This window comes from Lytechinus variegatus, chromosome 10 (assembly GCF_018143015.1).
Source record: "Lytechinus variegatus isolate NC3 chromosome 10, Lvar_3.0, whole genome shotgun sequence".
NCBI classification, from domain to species: domain Eukaryota; kingdom Metazoa; phylum Echinodermata; class Echinoidea; order Temnopleuroida; family Toxopneustidae; genus Lytechinus; species Lytechinus variegatus.
Genome location: NC_054749.1, coordinates 9,946,724 through 9,974,574, shown reverse-complemented (window position 1 = coordinate 9,974,574; position 27,851 = coordinate 9,946,724). Strand labels below are relative to the sequence as shown.

The 27,851-nt window shown below is 34.0% G+C and overlaps 2 long non-coding RNA genes across 2 annotated transcripts; one reads left to right on the top strand and one right to left on the bottom strand.

Annotated features, from left to right (window-relative positions):
- Positions 1–1,510: 1,510 nt before the first annotated feature.
- On the bottom strand, positions 1,511–12,577 carry LOC121422721. Its single transcript, XR_005971181.1, has 3 exons — positions 12,306–12,577; positions 2,721–2,871; positions 1,511–1,885 (listed from the first exon to the last, which is right to left on the bottom strand). It is a non-coding gene; the product is annotated as an uncharacterized LOC121422721 (long non-coding RNA).
- A 9-nt stretch (positions 12,578–12,586) lies between these two features.
- Positions 12,587–23,495, top strand: LOC121422720. Its single transcript, XR_005971180.1, has 4 exons — positions 12,587–12,857; positions 15,272–15,416; positions 22,424–22,568; positions 23,408–23,495. It is a non-coding gene; the product is annotated as an uncharacterized LOC121422720 (long non-coding RNA).
- Positions 23,496–27,851: the final 4,356 nt, after the last annotated feature.

Here is a 27,851-nt window from a genome sequence, read left to right as displayed (position 1 = left end):
TAAAAACTTTCAGTTTTAATTACTAGATCAATTTTTAACCAATTTTCATGAAATTTGGTTCATATATTGAGTTTGAGGTAAAGATGTGAGAGACACATATTTTATGTGTGTCGGAAATCATGTTGCCATGGTTACCACATACTATTTGCCCCAAATTAGGTAAAAATCTATTGGTTCCTGCTTCTTGGTTAGTTTTCAACCAATTCTCATGAAATTTGGCTCACACATTGGTCTCGAGGTAAAAAAGTAAAGGACATATTTTTTTAATGTGTCGGAATCGTGTTGCCGTGGTAACAATATATATGTCAGAAATTAGGCAAAATCTTGCGGTTCAAACTACTTCATAAGTAATGCTCATGACTTGCTAGTGGAGGTCTCCTTCACAGAGAACAATATTTGTATCAGTCATTCCCAAACCATGAACACCGATTGCAAACCATGCATATATCCCTGTAATCAATGATTTTTTTTTCTTTATAATTTAAATTTCGTATTTTATAAGCATGTCATGGAACCACCTTGCCAATGCAGTTGGGGCGAGGGTTACAAATGTGGAAGCACAATGAGGGAATTTCTTCAAGAAAATATTTGACAGAAAAAAAAACAAGCCTAAATAAAAAAGAAAAGAGACGGGGTTTAATCCTTGCCCAAAACTGGCGATTAGAGATGGGGCGATGGGGGGGGGGTCCACTTTAAAATATGCTCACTTATTGCCCAAATTCCAAGAGGAGTGCACATGAGGGGCCACTACTCATCACGGCTTTGTGCCTTAATTGGGACACGTTCATACCACCTGTATCCCTTAATCCATACCTCTGTCACCAATCATTTACATTTATTCATCTTTGAGCACCAGGACATTTTCTTTCTATCTCTCTCTCTCATCAAATGTAACCCCCCCCCCGAAAAAAGATGCTTTATCCTTTTATCGCTTTCATTATCTCCCTCCCTCCGAGATTAGGCCACTATCATTCACGAAATTTATCTTTACAATTCTCTATACATCTCTCCCTCTCTGTTAATGACTCTTTCACATTTATACTTTTTCATTTCCCTTTTTCCTTTTCTAATTCACCTCGCCCGCGCTTTCTCATTATTACTTATACATTGCATCTCTACATAGATCTATCTCATTTTCATTTCTCGCCCTCAATTACTTTCCAAATTTGATAAAAACAATCCTACAATTTTCTACAAATATTAATACTATTTTTTAGTAGGGAAACAAGTTTGTTCTGAGGGGCAAATCATATTTTGACCACCCTCACCCCCCACCCCCGATTCAATAAAATAAACAAAGAGATGAAGCAAAAAGAATGACATTTCATGTAAATTTATTACTTTTAAAATAAATAAACACTAAAATTTGTGAAACAATGTTATCTTGTCACCTGTCCTATGACTTTATAAACATGATTAAAGTGGAACTTGGATTTAGATAAAATGTTTTTTTCATACATTATATATTATACTATTCATAAATATTTCCACTTAAAGATGAATATTTCTGTAATATCATGAAGAGGAACTCAGTGTTGTTATTTATTCTTCTTCTCCTTTTCTCCTCTTCCACCCCTCTTCTTTTTCTTCTTCTCCTCCTCCTTCTTGGTTGTCTTCTTTTCTACTTATTGTTTATTTGTATTAGTATGACCTATCATCATTTACATTATAATAATTTTATGATAATCATAAAATATATTCACAATGTCAATATAATGATTATTATCTTTGAAAAATGAAAATTAGTACTTTTGTTAATGTTCAAATTTTTAAAGCGTTTTTAGGATACTTGAGTAATAGATTTATGAACAGTAATATAGTTCCCTTGCCAGGTGCTACCAGGTCCATGACGTCACCTCTTCAACAGTCTTGACTCTTGAACAATCTGAAATAAGAAGAATCAGTGAAAACAACTTTAGCAACTCAACAATAGCAGAGTGTTCACATACATTTACATGTATGATGTATCTCTAAAAGATTATGAAAGAGCCTTTTGAGATGGCAGTCACAAGCATAATTAAAAAAATATAGAATGTTAAATAAAAATTGGGTAAATAGCTTCCGAATATTATTTTTTTATATCCTTATAATTAAAGTCAGAATATGTTTAATTTCAATCAAGTCATTTGAGAAAATTTTCATATGTGGTGTTACTTGAAAATGAAAATATACCCTTCTACTACTACTATTATTTTATTCTTAAATGCACTTAAATTGCGTTTATGCTTGTAAGCTCTCATTGTTAGTCTCTTTGTTGAGATTCTAATAAAATATAAATCAACCAAATCTGAATCTCTTGCAAAAGTTAAGTGGAAAATAATTGTTACAATAGTATGGATCCAATAGCCTTCCTAGATTTTGTTTTCACTTTGACGAGTTACACTGTTGTTGCTCTTACATATTTTTGAAAATGCATTCCACAATAATATTATCATTAATTGAAATATTAAGAGGGATCAGTTGTCTATCAAAACTTGAATTTCTATAAAAATTCATGAGATTGATATTATACATTTTTCTGAGTAAATTTAAGATGAATTTATTACAAGATGTGGATGAATTTTAAGAGATTCATCTTTCAAAATTACTATAACAGGACATCACATTTACAACTGCTCTTAAGAACAATAAAATAAACAAGAATAAATATTACCGTACAGTAGTAGACTTGTATTTACAAGTAGAATGTTCAATAAACTCAACTTTACATAAAGACTCACCTTCATACTAGGAGCTTGACCCCCTGATCCAAAGAGAGACTTCTTATTCAATGGCAGACCGTGGTAGAGTGTCTGGACTTCCCTCTCCTTTCAGTTGCTGTGCCCCTTTCTCTCTATACATGTACCTCTTCTCACCGTTTGTGTGGGTCACCTGTTAGAAAAGTGAATACCAAATTTTTCATATAGTAACAGATGAGAATGAATTCATATTTACATTTTGTATAAAAAACAACTGAAGTCCCTTCTTTAAAAAAATATATATTTTTATCATTACAGATTTTGTCAAATATATTTGACAGGGGTGTTGGTACAGCTATACACAATATTTTATTTTAAGGCAAATGAGGTCTAGTCTTTCAACCTTGAAATGGTTTGATTAATACACTTAAAATCGGGATTCAAATTTTAACCTTAGGGGTTGGTACAATAAGGGGTGCTAATTGTTTATGGGTGAAGCATAAGTTATATTAATCACCATATAGGGCGCAGATTTGAACCATGTAATAGAGGTTACAAATTTGAACATTTTTAATCTTAAGTATTATGCACCTTTATAAAAGGTTAAATGTTTCCCCTTTTATTGTTTAAACAAACTTTATGGGTGCAAACAATAACAAGGCAACTTTTTTTGCACCTTTCATCACTTAGGGTGCAATATTAAAAGGATAGTACAAGTGATTCATTTAGGCTTTATTTTTTTTAAATGTTAGAAAAATGATTCACACACTCCATAGATAAATCATGGAGCTAACACAGATAGGTTTTGATAGGTAAGAAAATTGTAGGCCCTATAATTCTATTATTTATACAATTAGGAATTTTCTTTAACTTCAAATTGCCAGGGTTTGTTTTAAAAAAAAAAACACTCCTCTAATTGATCTAAAAAAAAATCCTCTTTACAGTAAATAGGTAAAAGGAATAGAATGTACTATGAGGAATTCTTAATAACAGTCATCAAGAGAACTTCATTTATCATGGTTATTTTTATCCACAGATCAGAAACCAAATCCTGTAGTTACCAGTAATTGAAATGCCTTTTCTCCAAGCACATTATTTGTGCACTGTTTTGTAAATTAATAGAAAAGGCATTTGATAATTTTTTTAACCTGTTTAACAAATCAAGGAACTAAAATGTGTATCTATCATAGATGTACTTTAATATCTTTATTAGATATTAACATACAACGTAGTCATCAGTTTTCGTGAAGTTACATGTCTTTTCAGTTCAATGTTTAACTTAATTAGTTCAGTGTGTAATTCTTTTTTTTCTTCCCCCCCTTCTTTCCCTTCCTGTTCAGTAGTCTCCAGTCTTCGTTAACACAGAGGGTGACCCAGGATTTTCTAAATTATTTTATCTTCTTTATTACACACCAATCACTTTGTTGTTTTTTCTGAACGGAGAGGGACCCCCCCCCCACTCGCTGCTAGGGTCTTATACTCTACACATGTTATTGTAGTGCACATCTACCAACTAATGAATCATCTAGGCCTCTACTCCTGGCACTAGAAAACAATATTATATTAGAACTAGACACCCTATTCCATACATGTAGCTCTACCATAAACCTGTGGGGCTCCATCACCGTAGCGTCGGCAGTGGAGGACCCGTCTCCCAAAGGTCTAAGTTTAATTGTATTTGAATTTTGATGTCAGAGTTAAAAAGTCAGGCTTAAGATTAGACATAGAATAGATCTAAAGTAACTTTTGTAGTTCTAGTAGATCTATATTACTTGTTTCATATAGATGATATATAGGCCCAACAAATGATTAGCTTACTATAAATGATGTAAACAGTTTCAATTTTGGGCCCTGAGCTAGATCTATTCTGGATTTCTTGTATTGCTAAACAGTTACTAGATTAGGTCTCGATTTTGATCTATTAATAAAAGCATGAATGGAAGGAGCCCCAGCCAGACTCAGTCCAGGGGCAGGGCTGCACCACCTCATTCACTGGCCAGGACCAAGGCCCAAACAAGGGTAGGCCTAGTCAATTGTAGGGCCAGCTCAGCTCACCTAGGTAAGATAAGTTTAACTTAGAAATTTTTAGAGCTAGACTAAGTCTAAATTAGACCCTAGACTCTAGATAGATAACTAGATAACGAGAGATCTAGATCTACACAAAGAACTTAATAACGGGGCCAAGCTATTACTTGCTAGGGCCTAGCCCTGCATTGACACTGACAGTGACATGCCTAAATTTCAGTTGTTTTTTTTAAATCTCCGAACATAGGCTCAGCATTACTGCGGCAGCCCGAACACGTGACACTGTCTGAAGACGTGTCGGGGTCCCCGGGGCAAGGCTCAGCACAACTAATTATTTAGGCCTGGGCTAGGCCCTCACGGTGAGTGACAGAGCTGTTTTGTATAGACTCTAGAGTGTCTAGTCTAGACTTCTAGTCTAATCGTAGTTAGACAGTCCGGCTCTAACGTTAGGCTAGGCCTAACAAGTACCGTTAACGTAGATCTAGGCCTAGGCCTAGATCTTTCCAATTCCAGGGAGAGCAGGGATGCTCTTAAAAAAACTTTAATTTCAAATCAATGAAAATGTCCAATAAAATGTAGTGAAGATTAATTAAAACTGTTTTCTGTCAGTGTTCATCCCATGAATTATTTGTGTTTATCCGACACCGGAACCTTAAAATCAATGTTCAATGGGTTCAATGTCGTGAAGATAATTTAACACTGTTCTGTTGGTGTTGATTCCATGCATTATTTGTCTTTGTCAGACGCCGGAACCTCCGGCTAGCACTGCCAGCGGTGTACGGCTAAGAGCAGCCGGAGAGTATCCGAGCAATCGTTACATAAAATTGACGGCGATAATGATTTATTTAAAACATCTCTTCATACTTAGAATCTTTGAATTTTGGTCAGAACATGAGACATATCTATGATCTATGATATACAACAATGAAAATTTGATACATACCAAAATATGCCTCTTTCCCTTCCAAATAGGAAGCCGAAGACCCTTTTTCGCAAGAGCTTCCTGCGGCTGAAAAATGACAACTTATGCCAAGTTTATGTCAACAGGCTCGTTCATGACTATTCAGTTTATGTATATCGCGTGATAACTTGACATAAGCTAAAACAATACATAAATATTTTTATGCAACGAAATTTATGTCAACGACATAAGCTATGCATGATTTTATGTCATGATCGAAATTTATGTCATTATGACATAAATTTTTATGCAACAGGGCCCTGGGCCCTGTTGCATAAAAGTTTATGTATTGATTTATGTCATGATTTATGTCACGATTTACGTCATATAGCATAAATCATGACATAAACACAAATAATGACATAAATCCGTTGCATAAAGCTTTATGTCTGAAATCATGACATAAAATCATGACATAAATCCATTTGAATGACATAAATTTATGTCGTGATTAAAATCAAGACATAAGCGGCGGCTTTCCGCAATAAGTGACTTAAGGGTACTTTTACGATTATTTTCTATAATTGTGTCCTCTGTAATTTGATGATATTTTGAGTTTTACTTGGACTTTCGAAATAATTTTTGTGTCATTGGATAGCGTATGATGTATTCTTTCAATATTTGAAAAACTAACAATCATAAATATTTCCCTTATTTTTATAAGCAAAACTAGTCCCAAGCATAATAGTTAATGTGTTTACTTCGTTGAGGATAGGACATTTTCCTTAGAATGATAACATAATTTATATCAACGCCACATATTTTTCAAGCACAACCCCTCCCTCCCAAAATAATGATAATAACTCTGACTTTCAGTCTAGAATCGCCCCTTTTGTGCTTAATTCAAATGTGATTAAACAAGAAATTTGGTACGCACACTGGATGATTTCAAGTCCGGTGTTGGCGTTGGTATTGGAATTTGAATTGCTTCCCGTAGCTTTAAAATCTATTTTGTGTGTCAGAATTCATGTTGCCATGGTAACGGCATATTATATGACATATAATTGGTAAAAACTTTCAGTTTTAATTACTAGATCAATTTTTAACCAATTTTCATGAAATTTGGTTCATATATTGAGTTTGAGGTAAAGATGTGAGAGACACATATTTTATGTGTGTCGGAAATCATGTTGCCATGGTTACCACATACTATTTGCCCCAAATTAGGTAAAAATCTATTGGTTCCTGCTTCTTGGTTAGTTTTCAACCAATTCTCATGAAATTTGGCTCACACATTGGTCTCGAGGTAAAAAAGTAAAGGACATATTTTTTAATGTGTCGGAATCGTGTTGCCGTGGTAACAATATATATGTCAGAAATTAGGCAAAATCTTGCGGTTCAAACTACTTCATAAGTAATGCTCATGACTTGCTAGTGGAGGTCTCCTTCACAGAGAACAATATTTGTATCAGTCATTCCCAAACCATGAACACCGATTGCAAACCATGCATATATCCCTGTAATCAATGATTATTTTTTTTTCTTTATAATTTAAATTTCGTATTTTATAAGCATGTCATGGAACCACCTTGCCAATGCAGTTGGGGCGAGGGTTACAAATGTGGAAGCACAATGAGGGAATTTCTTCAAGAAAATATTTGACAGAAAAAAAAAAAACAAGCCTAAATAAAAAAGAAAAGAGACGGGGTTTAATCCTTGCCCAAAACTGGCGATTAGAGATGGGGCGATTGGGGGGGGGTCCACTTTAAAATATGCTCACTTATTGCCCAAATTCCAAGAGGAGTGCACATGAGGGGCCACTACTCATCACGGCTTTGTGCCTTAATTGGGACACGTTCATACCACCTGTATCCCTTAATCCATACCTCTGTCACCAATCATTTACATTTATTCATCTTTGAGCACCAGGACATTTTCTTTCTATCTCTCTCTCTCATCAAATGTAACCCCCCCCCCCCGAAAAAAGATGCTTTATCCTTTTATCGCTTTCATTATCTCCCTCCCTCCGAGATTAGGCCACTATCATTCACGAAATTTATCTTTACAATTCTCTATACATCTCTCCCTCTCTGTTAATGACTCTTTCACATTTATACTTTTTCATTTCCCTTTTCCCTTTCTAATTCACCTCGCCCGCGCTTTCTCATTATTACTTATACATTGCATCTCTACATAGATCTATCTCATTTTCATTTCTCGCCCTCAATTACTTTCCAAATTTGATAAAAACAATCCTACAATTTTCTACAAATATTAATACTATTTTTAGTAGGGAAACAAGTTTGTTCTGAGGGGCAAATCATATTTTGACCACCCTCACCCCCCCACCCCCGATTCAATAAAATAAACAAAGAGATGAAGCAAAAAGAATGACATTTCATGTAAATTTATTACTTTTAAAATAAATACACACTAAAATTTGTGAAACAATGTTATCTTGTCACCTGTCCTATGACTTTATAAACATGATTAAAGTGGAACTTGGATTTAGATAAAATGTTTTTTTCATACATTATATATTATACTATTCATAAATATTTCCACTTAAAGATGAAGATTTCTGTAATATCATGAAGAGGAACTCAGTGTTGTTATTTATTCTTCTTCTCCTTTTCTCCTCTTCCACCCCTCTTCTTTTTCTTCTTCTCCTCCTCCTTCTTGGTTGTCTTCTTTTCTACTTATTGTTTATTTGTATTAGTATGACCTATCATCATTTACATTATAATTTTATGATAATCATATAATATATTCACAATGTCAATATAATGATTATCTTTGAAAAATGAAAATTAGTACCTTTGTTAATGTTCAAATTTTTAAAGCGTTTTTAGGATACTTGAGTAATAGATTTATGAACAGTAATATAGTTCCCTTGCCAGGTGCTACCAGGTCCATGACGTCACCTCTTCAACAGTCTTGACTCTTGAACAATCTGAAATAAGAAGAATCAGTGAAAACAACTTTAGCAACTCAACTTGATAATAGCAGAGTGTTCACATACATTTACATGTATGATGTATCTCTAAAAGATTATGAAAGAGCCTTTTGAGATGGCAGTCACAAGCATAATTAAAAAAATATAGAATGTTAAATAAAAATTGGGTAAATAGCTTCCGAATATTATTTTTTTATATCCTTATAATTAAAGTCAGAATATATTTAATTTCAATCAAGTCATTTGAGAAAATTTTCATATGTGGTGTTACTTGAAAATGAAAATATACCCTTCTACTACTACTATTATTTTATTCTTAAATGCACTTAAATTGCGTTTATGCTTGTAAGCTCTCATTGTTAGTCTCTTTGTTGAGATTCTAATAAAATATAAATCAACCAAATCTGAATCTCTTGCAAAAGTTAAGTGGAAAATAATTGTTACAATAGTATGGATCCAATAGCCTTCCTAGATTTTGTTTTCACTTTGACGAGTTACATTGTTGTTGCTCTTACATATTTTTGAAAATGCATTCCACAATAATATTATCATTAATTGAAATATTAAGAGGGATCAGTTGTCTATTAAAACTTGAATTTCTATGAAAATTAATGAGATTGATATTATCCATTTTTGTGAGTAAATTTAAGATGAATTTATTACAAGATGTGGATGAATTTTAATGAATTTAATGAAATCTTTGAAAATTACTATAACAGGACATCACATTTACAACTGCTCTTAAGAACAATAAAATAAACAAGAATAAATATTACCGTACAGTAGTAGACTTGTATTTAGAAGTAGAATGTTCAATAAACTCAACTTTACATAAAGACTCACCTTCATACTAGGAGCTTGACCCCCTGATCCAAAGAGAGACTTCTTATTCAATGGCAGACCATGGTAGAGTGTCTGGACTTCCCTCTCCTTTCAGTTGCTGTGCACCTTTCTCTCTATATATGTACCTCTTCTCACCGTTTGTGTGGGTCACCTGTTAGAAAAGTGAATACCAAATTTTTCATATAGTAACAGATGAGAATGAATTCATATTTACATTTTGTATAAAAACAACTGAAGTCCCTTCTTTAAAAAAATATATTTTTATCATTACAGATTTTGTCAAATTTATTTGACAGGGGTGTTGGTACAGCTATACACAATATTTTATTTTAAGGCAAATGAGGTCTAGTCTTTCAACCTTGAAATGGTTTGATTAATACACTTAAAATCGGGATTCAAATTTTAACCTTAGGGGTTGGTACAATAAGGGGTGCTAATTGTTTATGGGTGAAGCATAAGTTATATTAATCACCATATAGGGCGCAGATTTGAACCATGTAATAGAGGTTAAAAATTTGAACATTTCTAATCTTAAGTATTATGCACCTTTATAAAAGGTTAAATGTTTCCCCTTTTATTGTGTAAACAAACTTTATGGGTGCAAACAATAGCAAGGCAACTTTTTTGCACCTTTATCACTTAGGGTGCAATATTAAAAGGATAGTACAAGTGATTCATTTAGGCTTTATTTTTTTAAATGTTAGAAAAATGATTCACACACTCCATAGATAAATACTTCTAATGAAGATAGGTTTTGATAGGTAAGAAAATTGTAGGCCCTATAATTCTATTATTTATACAATTAGGAATTTTCTTTAACTTCAAATTGCCAGGGTTTGTTTTCTAAAAAAAAGCACTCCTCTAATAATTGATCTAAAAAAAAATCCTCTTTACAGTAAATAGGTAAAAGGAATAGAATGTACTATGAGGAATTCTTAATAACAGTCATCAAGAGAACTTCATTTATCATGGTTATTTTTATCCACAGATCAGAAACCAAATCCTGTAGTTACCAGTAATTGAAATGCCTTTTCTCCAAGCACATTATTTGTGCACTGTTTTGTAAATTAATAGAAAAGGCATTTGATAATTTTTTTAACCTGTTTAACAAATCAAGGAACTAAAATGTGTATCTATCATAGATGTACTTTAATATCTTTATTAGATATTAACATACAACGTAGTCATCAGTTTTCGTGAAGTTACATGTCTTTTCAGTTCAATGTTTAACTTAATTAGTTCAGTGTGTAATTCTTTTTTTCTTCCCCCTCCCCTTCTTTTCCTTCCTGTTCAGTAGTCTCCAGTCTTCGTTAACACAGAGGGTGACCCAGGATTTTCTAAATTATTTTTTCTTTATTACACACCAATCACTTTGTTTTTTCTGAACGGAGAGGGACCCCCCACTCGCTGCTAGGGTCTTATACTCTACACATGTTATTGTAGTGCACATCTACCAACTAATGAATCATCTAGGCCTCTACTCCTGGCACTAGAAAACAATATTATATTAGAGCTAGACACCCTATTCCATACATGTAGCTCTACCATAAACCTAGGGGGCTCCATCACCTTAGCGTCGGCAGTGGAGGACCCGTCTCCCAAAGGTCTAAGTTTAATTGTATTTGAATTTTGATGTCAGAGTTAAAAAGTCAGGCTTAAGATTAGACATAGAATAGATCTAAAGTAACTTTTGTAGTTCTAGTAGATCTATAAAGACTATAATATATTACTTGTTTCATATAGCCTAGGCCCAACAAATGATTAGCTTACTATAAATGATGTAAACACAGTTTCAATTTTGGGCCCTGAGCTAGATCTATTCTGGATTTCTTGTATTGCTAAACAGTTACTAGATTAGGTCTCGATTTTGATCTATTAATAAAAGCATGAATGGAAGGAGCCCCAGCCAGACTCAGTCCAGGGGCAGGGCTGCACCACCTCATTCACTGGCCAGGACCAAGGCCCAAACAAGGGTAGGCCTAGTCAATTGTAGGGCCAGCTCAGCTCACCTAGGTAAGATAAGTTTAACTTAGAAATTTTTAGAGCTAGACTAAGTCTAAATTAGACCCTAGACTTAATCTAGTCCTAGATAGATAACTAGATAACGAGAGATCTAGATCTACACAAGAACTTAATAACGGGGCCAAGCTATTACTTGCTAGGGCCTAGCCCTGCATTGACACTGACAGTGACATGCCTAAATTTCAGGGTTTTTTTTTTTTTTAAATCTCCGAACATAGGCTCAGCATTACTGCGGCAGCCCGAACACGTGACACTGTCTGAAGACGTGTCGGGGTCCCCGGGGCAAGGCTCAGCACAACTAATTATTTAGGCCTGGGCTAGGCCCTCACGGTGAGTGACAGAGCTGTTTTGTATAGACTCTAGAGTGTCTAGTCTAGACTTCTAGTCTAATCGTAGTTAGACAGTCCGGCTCTAACGTTGGGCTAGGCCTAACAAGTACCGTTAACGTAGATCTAGACTAAGCCTAGATGATCTTTCCAATTGCTCTTAAAAAAACTTTAATTTCAAATCAATGAAAATGTCCAATAAAATGTAGTGAAGATTAATTAAAACTGTTTTCTGTCAGTGTTCATCCCATGAATTATTTGTGTTTATCCGACGCCGGAACCTTAAAATCAATGTTCAATGTCGTGAAGATAATTCTGTTGGTGTTGATTCCATGCATTATTTGTCTTTGTCAGACGCCGGAACCTCCGGCTAGCACTGCCAGCGGTGTACGGCTAAGAGCAGCCGGAGAGTATCCGAGCAATCGTTACATAAAATTGACGGCGATAATGATTTATTTAAAACATCTCTTCATACTTAGAATCTTTGAATTTTGGTCAGAACGTGAGATATATCTATGATCTACGATATACAACAATGAAAATTTGATACATACCAAAATATGCCTCTTTCCCGTCCAAATAGGAAGCCGAAGACCCCTTTTTCGCAAGAGCTTCCTGCGGCTGAAAAATGACAACTTATGCCAAGTTTATGTCAACAGGCTCGTTCATGACTATTCAGTTTATGTATATCGCGTGATAACTTGACATAAGCTAAAACAATACATAAATATTTTTATGCAACGAAATTTATGTCAACGACATAAGCTATGCATGATTTTATGTCATGATCGAAATTTATGTCATTATGACATAAATTTTTATGCAACAGGCCCTGTTGCATAAAAATTTATGTCATAATGACATAAATTTCGATCGTGACATAAAATCATGCATAGCTTATGTCGTTGACATAAATTTCGTTGCATAAAAATATTTATGTATTGTTTTAGCTTATGACGCGATTTAATCATCATTACATAAACTGAATAGTCATGAACGAGCCTGTTGACATAAACTTGGCATAAGTTGTCATTTTTCAGCCGCAGGAAGCTCTTGCGAAAAAGGGTCTTCGGCTTTCTATTTGGACGGGATAGAGGCCTATTTTGGTATGTATCAAATTTTCATTGTTGTATATCGTAGATAATAGATATATCTCACGTTCTGACCAAAATTAAAAGTTTCTAAGTATGAGGAGATGTTTTAAATAAATCATTATCGCCGTCAATTTTATGTAATGATTGCTCGGATACTCTCCGGCTGCTCTTAGCCGTACAACGCCGGCAGTGCTAGCCGGAGGTTCCGGCGTCTGACAAAGACAAATAATGCATGGAATCAACAACAACAGAACAGTGTTAAATAATCTTCACGACATTGAACATTGTCGGCGTCGGATAAACACAAATAATTCATGGGATGAACACTGACAGAAAACAGTTTTAATTAATCTTCACGACATTTTATTGGACATTTTCATTCATTGATTTGAAATTAAAGGTTTTTTAAGAGCATCACTGTTCTTCCTGGAAAGATCTATGTTAACATTACTCGTTAGGCCTAGTCTAACGTAAGACTTAGAGTTAGAGCCGAACTGTCTAAGATTAGACTAGAAGTCTAGACTAGACACTCTAGAGTCTATACAAAACAGCTCTGTCACTCACCGTGAGGGCCTAGCCCAGGCCTAAATAATTAGTTGTGCTGAGCCTATGTTCGGAGATAAAAAAAAACCCCTTAAATTTAGGCATGTCACTGTCAGTGTCAATGCAGGGCCAGGCCCTAGCAAGTAAAAGCTTGGCCCCTTTATTAAGTGCTAGTCTAGATCTAGATCTATTGTTATCTAGTTTTCTATCTAGGACTAGATCAAGTCTAGGGTCTAATTTAGACTTAGTCTAGCTCTAAAAAATCTAAGTTAAACTTGTCTTAGTTACTTAGGTGAGCTGAGCTGGCCCTACAATTTAGTTTAGACTCTAGTCTAGGCCTACCCTGGTTTGGGCCTTGGTCCTGGCCAGTGAATGAGGTAGTGCAGCCCTGCCCCTGGACTGAGTCTGGCTGGGGCTCCTTCCATTCATATTTTTATTAATAGATCAAAATCGAGACCTAATCTAGTTTAGCAATACAAGAGATCTAGAATAGATCTAGCTCAGGGCCCCGAAATTGTGTTTACATCATTAGCAAACTAATCATTTGTGGGGCCTATATATCATTTATATGAAACAAGTAACATTATAGATCTACTAGAACTACAAAAGTTACTTTAGATCTATTCTATGTCTAATCTTTAGCCTGACTTTTTAACTCTGACATCAAAATTCAAATACAATCTAGTATATGTGTAGGTTATAACTTAGACCTTTGTGATTGGTGTGTAATAAAGGTGATAAAATAATTTAGAAAATCCCGGGTCACCCTCTGTGTTAATGAAGAATGGAGACTACTGAACAGGAAGGGAAAGAAGGGGGGGGGGGGAGATTTACACACTGAAAATTAAGTTAAACACTGAACTGAAAAGACATGTAACTTCACAAAAAAACTGATGACTATGTTGTATGTTAATATCTAATAAAGATATTAATGTACATCTATGATGGATTAATTTCTATTAATTTTCAAATCAGTGCACAAATAATATGCTTGGAGAAAAGGCATTTCAGTTACTGGTAACTACAAGATTTGGTTTCTGATCTGTGAATAAAAATAACCATGACAAATGAAATTCTCTTGATGACTGTTATTAAGAACTCCTCATAGTATATTCTATTCCTTTTACCTATTTACTGTAAAGAGGATTTCTTTTAGATCAGTTACTAGAGGGGTGCTTTTTTAGAAAACAAAACTGACAATTTGAAGTAAAGAAAATCCCTAATTGTATGAATAATAGAATTATAGGGCCTACAATTACTTATCAAAACCTATCTTCACTAGAAGTATTCATACATTGAGTGTGTACCAAAAATCATTTTTCTAACATAAAAAATGAAGCCTAAATGAATCAATTGTACTTTCCTTAGTAAGTGATAAAAGGTTAAAAAAAGTTGCTTTGTTATTGTTTGCACCCATAAAGTTTGTTTGCTCAATAAAAGGGGCAACATTCAACCTTTTAAGGTGCATAATACTTAAAGATTAAAGATGTTCAAATTTTTAACCTCTATTATATGGTTCAAATCTGCGCCCTATATGATGATTAATATAACTTATGATACACCCATAAAGGTGCACAAATGGGTATAATTGCTCTCATTAGCACCCGTTATTGTACCAACCCCTAAGGTTCAAATTTGAATCCCGATTCTTAGTATGTTCATCAAACCATTTCAAGGTTGAAAGATTAGACCTCATTTGCCTTAAAATAAAATATTCTGTATAACTGTACCAACACCCCTGTCAAATATATTTGACAAAATCTATAATGATAAAAATATATTTTTTTAAAGAAGGGACTTCAGTTGCTGTTTATACAAAATGTAAATATGAATTCATTCTCATCTGTTACTATATGAAAAATTTGGTATTCACTTTTTAACAGGTGACCCACACAAACGGTGAGAAGAGGTAAAGAGAGAAAGGGGCACAGCAACTGGAAGGAGAGGGAAGTCCAGACACTCTGCCACTGTCTGCGATTGAATAAGAAATTTCTCTTTGGATCAGGGGGTCAAGCTTCTAGTATGAAGGTGAGTCTTTATATAAAGTTGTGTTTATTGAATATTCTACTTGTAAATACAAGTATACTACTGTACGGTAATATTCTTGTCTAATTTATTATTCTTAAGAGCAGTTGCAAATGTGATGTCCTGTTCTAGTATTTTTTCAAATATAAATCTCTTAAAATTCATCCACATCTTGTAATAAATACATCTTAATTTTACTCACAAAAATGGATATCATGAATCTCGTGAATTTTTATAGAAATTCAAGTTTCAATTGGCAACTGAGCCCTCTTAATATTTCAATTAATGATATTATTATGGAATGCATTCACAAAAATATGTAAGAGCAACAACAATGCAACTCGTCAAAGTGAAAACAAAATCTAGGAAGGCTATTGGATCCATATTATTGTAACAATTATTTTCCACTTAACTTTTGCAAGAGATTCAGATTCGGTTGATTTACATTTTTTATAAGAATCTCAACAAAGAGGCTAACAATGAGAGCTTAGAAGCATAAACGCAATTTAATTGCATTTAAGAATAAATAGTAGAAGGGTATATTTTCATTTTCAAGTAACACCACTTATGAAAATTTTTACAAATGACTTGATCGAAATTAAATATATTCTGACTTTAATTATAAGTATATAAAAAATGATATTCGAAAGCTATTTACCCAAGTTTTATTAAACATTCTATATTTTTTTTAATTATGTCTGTGATTGCAATCTCAAAAGGCTCTTTCATAATCTTTTAGAGATACATCATACATGTAAATGTATGTGAACACTTTACTGTTATCAAGTTGAGTTGCTAAAGTTGTTTTCACTGATTCTTCTTATTTCAGATTGTTCAAGAGTCAAGACTGTTGAAGAGGTGACGTCATGGACCTGGTAGCACCTGGCAAGGGAACTAAATTATATTACTGTTCACCCTCAAGTATTCTAAAAACGGTTTAAAAATTTGAACATTAACAAAAGTACTAATTTTCATTTTTTCAAAGATAATAATCATTATATTGACATTGTGGATATATTTTATGATTATCATAAAATTATTATAATGTTAATGATGATAGGTCATGATAATACAAATGAACAATAGGTAGAAAAGAAGACAACCAAGGAGGAAGAGAAGAAGAAAAAGAAGAGGGGAGGAAGAGAAGAAGAAAAAGAAGAGGGTGGAAGAGGATAAAAGGAGAATAAATTACAACACTGTGAGTTCCTCTTCATGATATTACAGAAATCTTCATCTCTTTTAAGTGGAAATATCTACGAATAATATAATATGTAATGATATGAAAAATACATTTTATTTAAATCCATGTTCCACTTTTAATCATATAAAGTCATAGGACAGGTGACAAGATTAAATTGTTTCACAAATTTCTAGTGTGCATTTATTTTTAAAGTAATAAATTTACATAAAATGTCATTCTTTTGCTTCATCTCTTTGTTGCTTTTATTGAATCGGGGGGGGGGGGGGGTGGTGTGGTCAAAATATGATTTGCCCCTCAGAACACACTTGTTTCCCTACTAAAAATAGTAATTAATATTTGTAGAAAATTGTAGGATTATTTTTATAAACTCTAAATATTGTCCCATGAATTGTCAAATTTGGAAAGTAATTGATTGAGGGCGAGAAATGAAAATGAGATAGATCTATGTAGAGATGCAAAGATTACACTGTATAAGTAATAGTGAGAAAGCGGGGGCGAGGTGAATTAGAATGGGAGAAGGGAAATGAAAAAGTTTAAATGTGAAGGAGTCATTAACAGAGATAGAGAGATGTATTGAGAATTGGTTAGATAAATTTCGTGAATGATAGTGGCCTAATCTCGGAGGGAGATAATGAAAGCGATAAAAGGATAAAGTATTTTTTTTTGGGGGGGTTACATTTGATGAGAGAGAGATAGAAAGAAAATGGCCAGGTGCTCAAAGATGAATGAATATAAATGATTGGTGACTGAGGTATGGATTAAGGGATACAGGTGGTATGAACGTGTCCCAATTAAGGCACAAAGCCGTGATGAGTAGTGGCCCCTCATGTGCACTCCTCTTGGAATTTGGGCAATAAGTGAGCATATTCTAAAGTGGACCCCCCCATCGCCCCATCTCTAATGGCCAGTTTTTGGCACGGATTAAACCCCGTCTCTTCTTTTTTATTTAGGCTTTTTTATTTTTTTTTTTTTCATGTCAAATATTTTCTTGAAGAAATTCCCCCATTGTGCTTCCACGTTTGTAACCCTCGCCGCAACTGCACTGTTCCATGACATGCTTATATAATACAAAATTGAAATTATAAAGAAAAAAATAATAATCATCGATTACAGGGATATATGCATGGTTGTCAATCGGTGTTCATGGTTTGGGGATGACTGACACAAATATTGTTCTCTGTGAAGAAGTTTTCTTTCAATTAGGGGCTTTGGAAATCTAAATTGTTATGGGGCAGACATTGCATAAAGGACGAAATTTATAAAAACTGCGAGCGAGCAAACATTTTAACTTTGTAATACAAAATCTAACTTTGTGATAGATGTTGATATGATATGAAATAGCATATATCGTATTTCACTTTTTTTCTTTTCCTTTCTTTTGTCAGACCAAATTTTTCATGATGCTACCTTTCTTTCTCCAACGAGACTATTAACTAAGCCTAGATGAATAATGCAAGCGGGAAGCTGCATCTGAGATTTTCGAAAAGAATTGGATGACCTATAAATTATCAATTTTGATGACCTTTCATATTTCCTTTTTCTTTCCTCTTTTAAATTACAATTCGTATTTCCTCTAGGCCTACCATTTTAGACTATGAACCTGAATAAAGAAAATTAACAAAGAAAAGGCGATATTAAAAAGGATGATGAAAAGTTATGAAATGAACGAGGCACGTCCTATATGCACTTTGTTGCGGGGAAGGAAAATTAAACTAAAACTATCAATGAAGGTGATAAATACCCTTGCCCTTAGCCGTTACAAACTTACAATGGCAACAGTTTCAAACTATGAAAAAAATATGTCTTGCCCATCTTTACCCAAGACCTCCACGAGCAAGACATGAGCATAACTGATGAAGTAGTTTGAACCTCAAGATTTTGCCTAATTTTTGACACATATATTGTTACCATGGCAACACGATTCCGACACATTAAAAAATATGTCCTGCACATTTTTACCTCGAGACCAATGTGTGAGCCAAATTTCATGAGAATTGGTTTAAACTAACCAAGAAGCAGGAACCAATATATTTTTACCTAATTTAGGGCAAATAGTATGTGGTAACCATGGCAACATGATTTCCGACACACACAAAATATGTGTCTCTCACATCTTCACCTTAAACTCAATATGTAAACCAAATTTCATGAGAATTGGTTGAAAATTGATCTAGTAATTAAATCTGAATTTTTTTTACCAATTTTATGTCATATAATATGCCGTTACCATGGCAACATGATTTCTGACACACAAAATAGATTTTAAACCTACGGGAATCAATTCAAATTCCAATACCAACGCCAACACTGGACTTGAAATCACCCAATGTACATGTATGTACATGTACCAAATTTCTTTTTTAATCACATTTGAATTAAGCACAAAAGGGGCGATTCTCGACTGAAAGTCAGAGTTATTATCATCATTTTGGGAGGTAGGGTGGTGCTTGAAAAATATGTGGCGTTGATATAAATTATGTCATCATTCTAAGGAAAATGTCCTATCCTCAACGAAGTAAACACATTAACTATTATGCTTAGGCCTAGTTTTGCTTATAAAAATAAGGGAAAGATTTATGATTGTTCGTTTTTCAAATATTGAAAGAATACATCATATGCTATCCAATGACACAAAAATTATTTCGAAAGTCCAAGTAAAACTCAAAATATCATCAAATTACAGAGGGCATAATTATAGAAAATGATCGTAAAATTACACTTAAGTCACTTATTGCAGAAAGCCGCCGTTTATGTCTTGATTTGAATCACGACATAAATTTATGTCATTCAAATGGATTTATGTCATGATTTTATGTCGCAATTTCAGACATAAAGCTTTATGCAACGGTTTTATGTCATTATTTGTGTTTATGTCATGATTTATGCTACATGACGTAAATCGTGACATAAATCATGACATAAATCAATACATAAACTTTTATGCAACAGGGCCCTGGGCCCTGTTGCATAAAAAAAAATACATAAACTGAATAGTCATGAACGAGCCTGTTGACATAAACTTGGCATAAGTTGTCATTTTTCAGCCGCAGGAAGCTCTTGCGAAAAAGGGGTCTTCGGCTTCCTATTTGGACGGGAAAGAGGCATATTTTGGTATGTATCAAATTTTCATTGTTGTATATCGTAGATCATAGATATATCTCACGTTCTGACCAAAATTCAAAGATTCTAAGTATGAAGAGATGTTTTAAATAAATCATTATCGCCGTCAATTTAATGTGACGATTGCTCGGATACTCTCCGGCTGCTCTTAGCCGTACACCGCTGGCAGTGCTAGCCGGAGGTTCCGGCGTCTGACAAAGACAAATAATGCATGGAATCAACACCAACAGAACAGTGTTAAATTATCTTCACGACATTGAACATTGATTTTAAGGTTCCGGCGTCGGATAAACACAAATAATTCATGGGATGAACACTGACAGAAAACAGTTTTAATTAATCTTCACTACATTTTATTGGACATTTTCATTGATTTGAAATTAAAGTTTTTTTTAAGAGCATCCCTGCTCTCCCTGGAATTGGAAAGATCTAGGCCTAGATCTACGTTAACGGTACTTGTTAGGCCTAGCCCAACGTTAGAGCCGGACTGTCTAACTACGATTAGACTAGAAGTCTAGACTAGACACTCTAGAGTCTATACAAAACAGCTCTGTCACTCACCGTGAGGGCCTAGCCCAGGCCTAAATAATTAGTTGTGCTGAGCCTATGTTCGGAGATTAAAAAAAAAACCCTGAAATTTAGGCATGTCACTGTCAGTGTCAATGCAGGGCTAGGCCCTAGCAAGTAATAATAGCTTGGCCCCGTTATTAAGTTCTTGTGTAGATCTAGATCTCTCGTTTATCTATCTAGGACTAGATTAAGTCTAGGATCTAATTTAGACTTAGTCTAGCTCTAAAAATTTCTAAGTTAAACTTATCTTACCTAGGTGAGCTGAGCTGGCCCTACAATTGACTAGGCCTACCCTTGTTTGGGCCTTGGTCCTGGCCAGTGAATGAGGTGGTGCAGCCCTGCCCCTGGACTGAGTCTGGCTGGGGCTCCTTCCATTCATGCTTTTATTAATAGATCAAAATCGAGACCTAATCTAGTAACTGTTTAGCAATACAAGAAATCCAGAATAGATCTAGCTCAGGGCCCAAAATTGAAACTGTGTTTACATCATTTATAGTAAGCTAATCATTTGTTGGGCCTATATATCATCTATATGAAACAAGTAATATAGATCTACTAGAACTACAAAAGTTACTTTAGATCTATGTCTAATCTTAAGCCTGACTTTTTAACTCTGACATCAAAATTCAAATACAATTAAACTTAGACCTTTGGGAGACGGTCCTCCACTGCCGACGCTACGGTGATGGAGCCCTCTAGGTTTATGGTAGAGCTACATGTATGGAATAGGGTGTCTAGCTCTAATATAATATTGTTTTCTAGTGCCAGGAGTAGAGGCCTAGATGATTCATTAGTTGGTAGATGTGCACTACAATAACATGTGTAGAGTATAAGACCCTAGCAGCGAGTGGGGGGGGGGGGGGTCCCTCTCCTCAGAAAAAACAACAAAGTGATTGGTGTGTAATAAAGAAGATAAAATAATTTAGAAAATCCTGGGTCACCCTCTGTGTTAACGAAGACTGGAGACTACTGAACAGGAAGGGAAAGAAGGGGGGGGGGGGAAGAAAAAAAAAGAATTACACACTGAACTAATTAAGTTAAATATTGAACTGAAAAGACATGTAACTTCACGAAAACTGATGACTACGTTGTATGTTAATATCTAATAAAGATATTAAAGTACATCTATGATAGATACACATTTTAGTTCCTTGATTTGTTAAACAGGTTTAAAAAAAATTATCAAATGCCTTTTCTATTAATTTACAAAACAGTGCACAAATAATGTGCTTGGAGAAAAGGCATTTCAATTACTGGTAACTACAGGATTTGGTTTCTGATCTGTGGATAAAAATAACCATGATAAATGAAGTTCTCTTGATGACTGTTATTAAGAATTCCTCATAGTACATTCTATTCCTTTTACCTATTTACTGTAAAGAGGATTTTTTTTTAGATCAATTATTAGAGGAGTGCTTTTTTTTAGAAAACAAACCCTGGCAATTTGAAGTTAAAGAAAATTCCTAATTGTATAAATAATAGAATTATAGGGCCTACAATTTTCTTACCTATCAAAACCTATCTTCATTAGAAGTATTTATCTATGGAGTGTATGAATCATTTTTCTAACATTAAAAAAAAAAAGCCTAAATGAATCACTTGTACTATCCTTTTAATATTGCACCCTGAGTGATAAAGGTTCAAAAAAAGTTGCCTTGTTATTGTTTGCACCCATAAAGTTCGTTTACACAATAAAAGGGGCAACATTTAACCTTTTATAAAGGTGCATAATACTTAAGATTAAAAATGTTCAAATTTTTAACCTCTATTACATGGTTCAAATCTGCGCCCTATATGGTGATTAATATAACTTATGCTTCACCCATAAACAATTAGCACCCCTTATTGTACCAACCCCTAAGGTTAAAATTTGAATCCCGATTTTAAGTGTATTCATCAAACCATTTCAAGGTTGAAAGACTAGACCTCATTTGCCTTAAAATAAAATATTGTGTATAGCTGTACCAACACCCCTGTCAAATATATTTGACAAAATCTGTAATGATAAAAATATATTTTTTTAAAGAAGGGACTTCAATTGTTTTTTATACAAAATGTAAATATGAATTCATTCTCATCTGTTACTATATGAAAAATTTGGTATTCACTTTTCTAACAGGTGACCCACACAAACGGTGAGAAGAGGTATAGAGAGAAAGGGGCACAGCAACTGAAAGGAGAGGGAAGTCCAGACACTCTACCACGGTCTGCCATTGAATAAGAAGTCTCTCTTTGGATCAGGGGGTCAAGCTCCTAGTATGAAGGTGAGTCTTTATGTAAAGTTGAGTTTATTGAACATTCTACTTGTAAATACAAGTCTACTACTGTACGGTAATATTTATTCTTGTTTATTTTATTGTTCTTAAGAGCAGTTGTAAATGTGATGTCCTGTTATAGTAATTTTCAAAGATGAATCTCTTAAAATTCATCCACATCTTGTAATAAATTCATCTTAAATTTACTCACAAAAATGGATAATATCAATCTCATGAATTTTTATAGAAATTCAAGTTTTAATAGACAACTGATCCCTCTTAATATTTCAATTAATGATAATATTATTGTGGAATGCATTTTCAAAAATATGTAAGAGCAACAACAATGTAACTCGTCAAAGTGAAAACAAAATCTAGGAAGGCTATTGGATCCATACTATTGTAACAATTATTTTCCACTTAACTTTTGCAAGAGATTCAGATTTGGTTGATTAATATTTTATTAGAATCTCAACAAAGAGACTAACAATGAGAGCTTACAAGCATAAACGCAATTTAAGTGCATTTAAGAATAAAATAATAGTAGTAGTAGAAGGGTATATTTTCATTTTCAAGTAATACCACATATGAAAATTTTCTCAAATGACTTGATTGAAATTAAATATATTCTGACTTTAATTATAAGGATATAAAAAAATAATATTCGGAAGCTATTTACCCAATTTTTATTTAACATTCTATATTTTTTAATTATGCTTGTGACTGCCATCTCAAAAGGCTCTTTCATAATCTTTTAGAGATACATCATACATGTAAATGTATGTGAACACTCTGCTATTATCAAGTTGAGTTGCTAAAGTTGTTTTCACTGATTCTTCTTATTTCAGATTGTTCAAGAGTCAAGACTGTTGAAGAGGTGACGTCATGGACCTGGTAGCACCTGGCAAGGGAACTATATTACTGTTCATAAATCTATTACTCAAGTATCCTAAAAACGCTTTAAAATTTTGAACATTAACAAAAGTACTAATTTTCATTTTTCAAAGATAATAATCATTATATTGACATTGTGAATATATTTTATGATTGTCATAAAATTATTATAATGTAAATGATGATAGGTCATACTAATACAAATGAACAATAAGTAGAAAAGAAGACAACCAAGAAGGAGGAGGAGAAGAAGAAAAAGAAGAGGGGTGGAAGAGGAGAAAAGGAGAAGAAGAATAAATAACAACACTGAGTTCCTCTTCATGATATTACAGAAATCTTCATCTTTAAGTGGAAATATTTATGAATAATTTAATATATAATATATGAAAAAAATATTTTATCTAAATCCAAGTTCCACTTTAATCATGTTTATAAAGTCATAGGACAGGTGACAAGATAACATTGTTTCACAAATTTTAGTGTGTATTTATTTTAAAAGTAATAAATTTACATGAAATGTCATTCTTTTTGCTTCATCTCTTTGTTTATTTTATTGAATCGGGGGGGGGGGGGTGAGGGTGGTCAAAATATGATTTGCCCCTCAGAACAAACTTGTTTCCCTACTAAAAATAGTATTAATATTTGTAGAAAATTGTAGGATTGTTTTTATCAAATTTGGAAAGTAATTGAGGGCGAGAAATGAAAATGAGATAGATCTATGTAGAGATGCAATGTATAAGTAATAATGAGAAAGCGCGGGCGAGGTGAATTACAAAGGGGAAAATGAAATGAAAAAGTATAAATGTGAAAGAGTCATTAACAGAGAGGGAGAGATGTATAGAGAATTGTAAAGATAAATTTCGTGAATGATAGTGGCCTAATCTCGGAGGGAGGGAGATAATGAAAGCGATAAAAGGATAAAGCATCTTTTTTCGGGGGGGGGGGGGGTTGTTACATTTGATGAGAGAGAGAGATAGAAAGAAAATGTCCTGGTGCTCAAAGATGAATAAATGTAAATGATTGGTGACAGAGGTATGGATTAAGGGATACAGGTGGTATGAACTTGTCCCAATTAAGGCACAAAGCCGTGATGAGTAGTGGCCCCTCATGTGCACTCCTCTTGGAATTTGGGCAATAAGTGAGCATATTTTAAAGTGGACCCCCCCCCCATCGCCCCATCTCTAATCGCCAGTTTTGGGCAAGGATTAAACCCCGTCTCTTTTCTTTTTTATTTAGGCTTGTTTATTTGTTTTTTTTCTGTCAAATATTTTCTTGAAGAAATTCCCCCATTGTGCTTCCACATTTGTAACCCTCGCCCCAACTGCACTGGCAAGGTGGTTCCATGACATGCTTATAAAATACGAAATTTAAATTATAAAGAAAAAAAATTAATCATTGATTACAGGGATATATGCATGGTTTTCAATCGGTGTTCATGGTTTGGGAATGACTGATACAAATATTGTTCTCTGTGAAGGAGACCTCCACTAGCAAGTCATGAGCATTACTTATGAAGTAGTTTGAACCGCAAGATTTTGCCTAATTTCTGACATATATATTGTTACCACGGCAACACGATTCCGACACATTAAAAAAATATGTCCTTTACTTTTTTACCTCGAGACCAATGTGTGAGCCAAATTTCATGAGAATTGGTTGAAAACTAACCAAGAAGCAGGAACCAATAGATTTTTACCTAATTTGGGGCAAATAGTATGTGGTAACCATGGCAACATGATTTCCGACACACATAAAATATGTGTCTCTCACATCTTTACCTCAAACTCAATATATGAACCAAATTTCATGAAAATTGGTTAAAAATTGATCTAGTAATTAAAACTGAAAGTTTTTACCAATTTTATGTCATATAATATGCCGTTACCATGGCAACATGAATTCTGACACACAAAATAGATTTTAAAGCTACGGGAAGCAATTCAAATTCCAATACCAACGCCAACACCGGACTTGAAATCATCCAGTGTGCGTACCAAATTTCTTGTTTAATCACATTTGAATTAAGCACAAAAGAGGCGATTCTAGACTGAAAGTCAGAGTTATTATCATTATTTTGGGAGGGAGGGGTTGTGCTTGAAAAATATGTGGCGTTGATATAAATTATGTTATCATTCTAAGGAAAATGTCCTATCCTCAACGAAGTAAACACATTAACTATTATGCTTGGGACTAGTTTTGCTTATAAAAATAAGGGAAATATTTATGATTGTTAGTTATTCAAATATTGAAAGAATACATCATACGCTATCCAATGACACAAAAATTATTTCGAAAGTCCAAGTAAAACTCAAAATATCATCAAATTACAGAGGACACAATTTAAGAAAATAATCGTAAAAGTACCCTTAAGTCACTTATTGCGGAAAGCCGCCGCTTATGTCTTGATTTTAATCACGACATAAATTTATCTCATTCAAATGGATTTATGTCGTGATTTTATGTCATGATTTATGACATAAAGCTTTATGCAACGGATTTATGTCATTATTTGTGTTTATGTCATGATTTATGCTATATGACATAAATCGTGACATAAATCATTACATAAATCAATACATAAACTTTTATGCAACAGGGCCCAGATAATATACTGGTTGTATGTTTTTGGATTCAACATCGATCTGACTGGATTGATCTATACACTGTCTGTTTACATTGCATTCGGTAATATGTGGATCAATCCCTTCATATATTCCTTTCAGTATCGAAGATTTCAGAAAGGATTGAGGCAGGTTTTCTGCCTGTGGAAAATGGGAAAAGAAGCGAAGAGATCAACAACTATCCCGAGTACTATTTCTCTTGCTGTGTGATAGTATATACATTGACGCATCACGAACCCATTCTTGACAGTTTCACTTACCGTGTGATAGTATGTACTGATGGATCACGAACTCATTTACACCACTGTATAACTTTTCGCTTTTTTAAACATTATATATATTTTTAGTAATCCGCACCATTATTGTAATCACCAACCAAGTAGTAAGACCCGAATACGATATGTCACTGTCAAATTTAATTGTTTTACTCAGGACCTTCATATCCTCACTTGGGATAATATAACATATATACCACCATCAATTACACACTACACACAAGTAAAGAAGTGAGTTTCTATACTCTATGGTGTAAGATTTTAAACTGTTTCATACCATCACTTTATTGTCTCATTTCGGGTACATTTCATTGACCTGTCAAGAATATATTTTTCTTTAAGGAAATTCATTTTGACCAAAAACGCCTTAAGTTCATTAAAAAAAAATTAAATGAAATGGTTGATTTCTTTGTCAATGAACTTGGATGTTTTGTTCATAATGAACTTTGTATGAAAAAATAATATTGACATGCCAATGAAATTTACCTGAAATGAGGCAATATCGCAAAAGTGACGGTATACAATAGGCAACGACATTTTATTTATTTTACTATTATTAAAAACTTAAAACATATCTGCATATATGTATAACACGTCAAATTTCCGATTCCTTGTTTGTGATATGCCTTCTGGTCTTGATGGGTCCAGACGTTATTTTCATACCATCTACTGTAGTTCTATAAGTATGCACATGACATATATTTTCCTTTTCTCTATATTGCGATGTATAGTCTATAGGCCTAAATCTATGTATATTTTTATTTATCATTCTCTACAGCATCCTGTTTATTTCATTGAATTTAAATCAATCATAAATTAACTCAATATGTCAATATTGTTCCATACCGATTTGAAATGTTTCAGTTTGAATACGCTATATGCGCATTGCAATATCATACTTGGGTATGAATATTTAAATCGTTTATTGTATTATTTATTTTCTCCTTTTACTTTTAGTTCTCCCTTACGATCTATATAGAATCGTGCATCAGTTTATACTGAGGATCCATGGTGTAGTGGTTCTGAATCTAGCCTTATAAACAGAGGGTCTGGCGTCCTTTGGCAAGGTGTTAATCCACATTTTGCCACTCTCGACCCAGGTGCTAAATGGGTACCCGGTAGGATGTGAGTCATTGTCGCTTGTCCAGTATTGTGTGTGCCTCACCAGCGACTGACTGGAATACTCCCCAGGGAGTGGAGGATATGCGTACATTGTGTGCGGGAATGACTGATAGAACCCGATGACCGGGGTATGTAAAGCGCTTATACCCTTTTTACACAGGATTTTCTTAACCCCTGACTATCGCTAACCCCGTACTATCCTTAACCCCGTACAATATTTTTTCCTTTTCACACATGCCAAATTGTTATTGCTAACCCCGGATAAGGAATGCTTGCTTTTTACACACGAAACTCGCTAACCCCGGACTAGCCCCACCGTACTATAGGTGGGGCTAAATTGCTATTTAGCCCCACCTATAGTACGGGATAAGCTTAGCCCA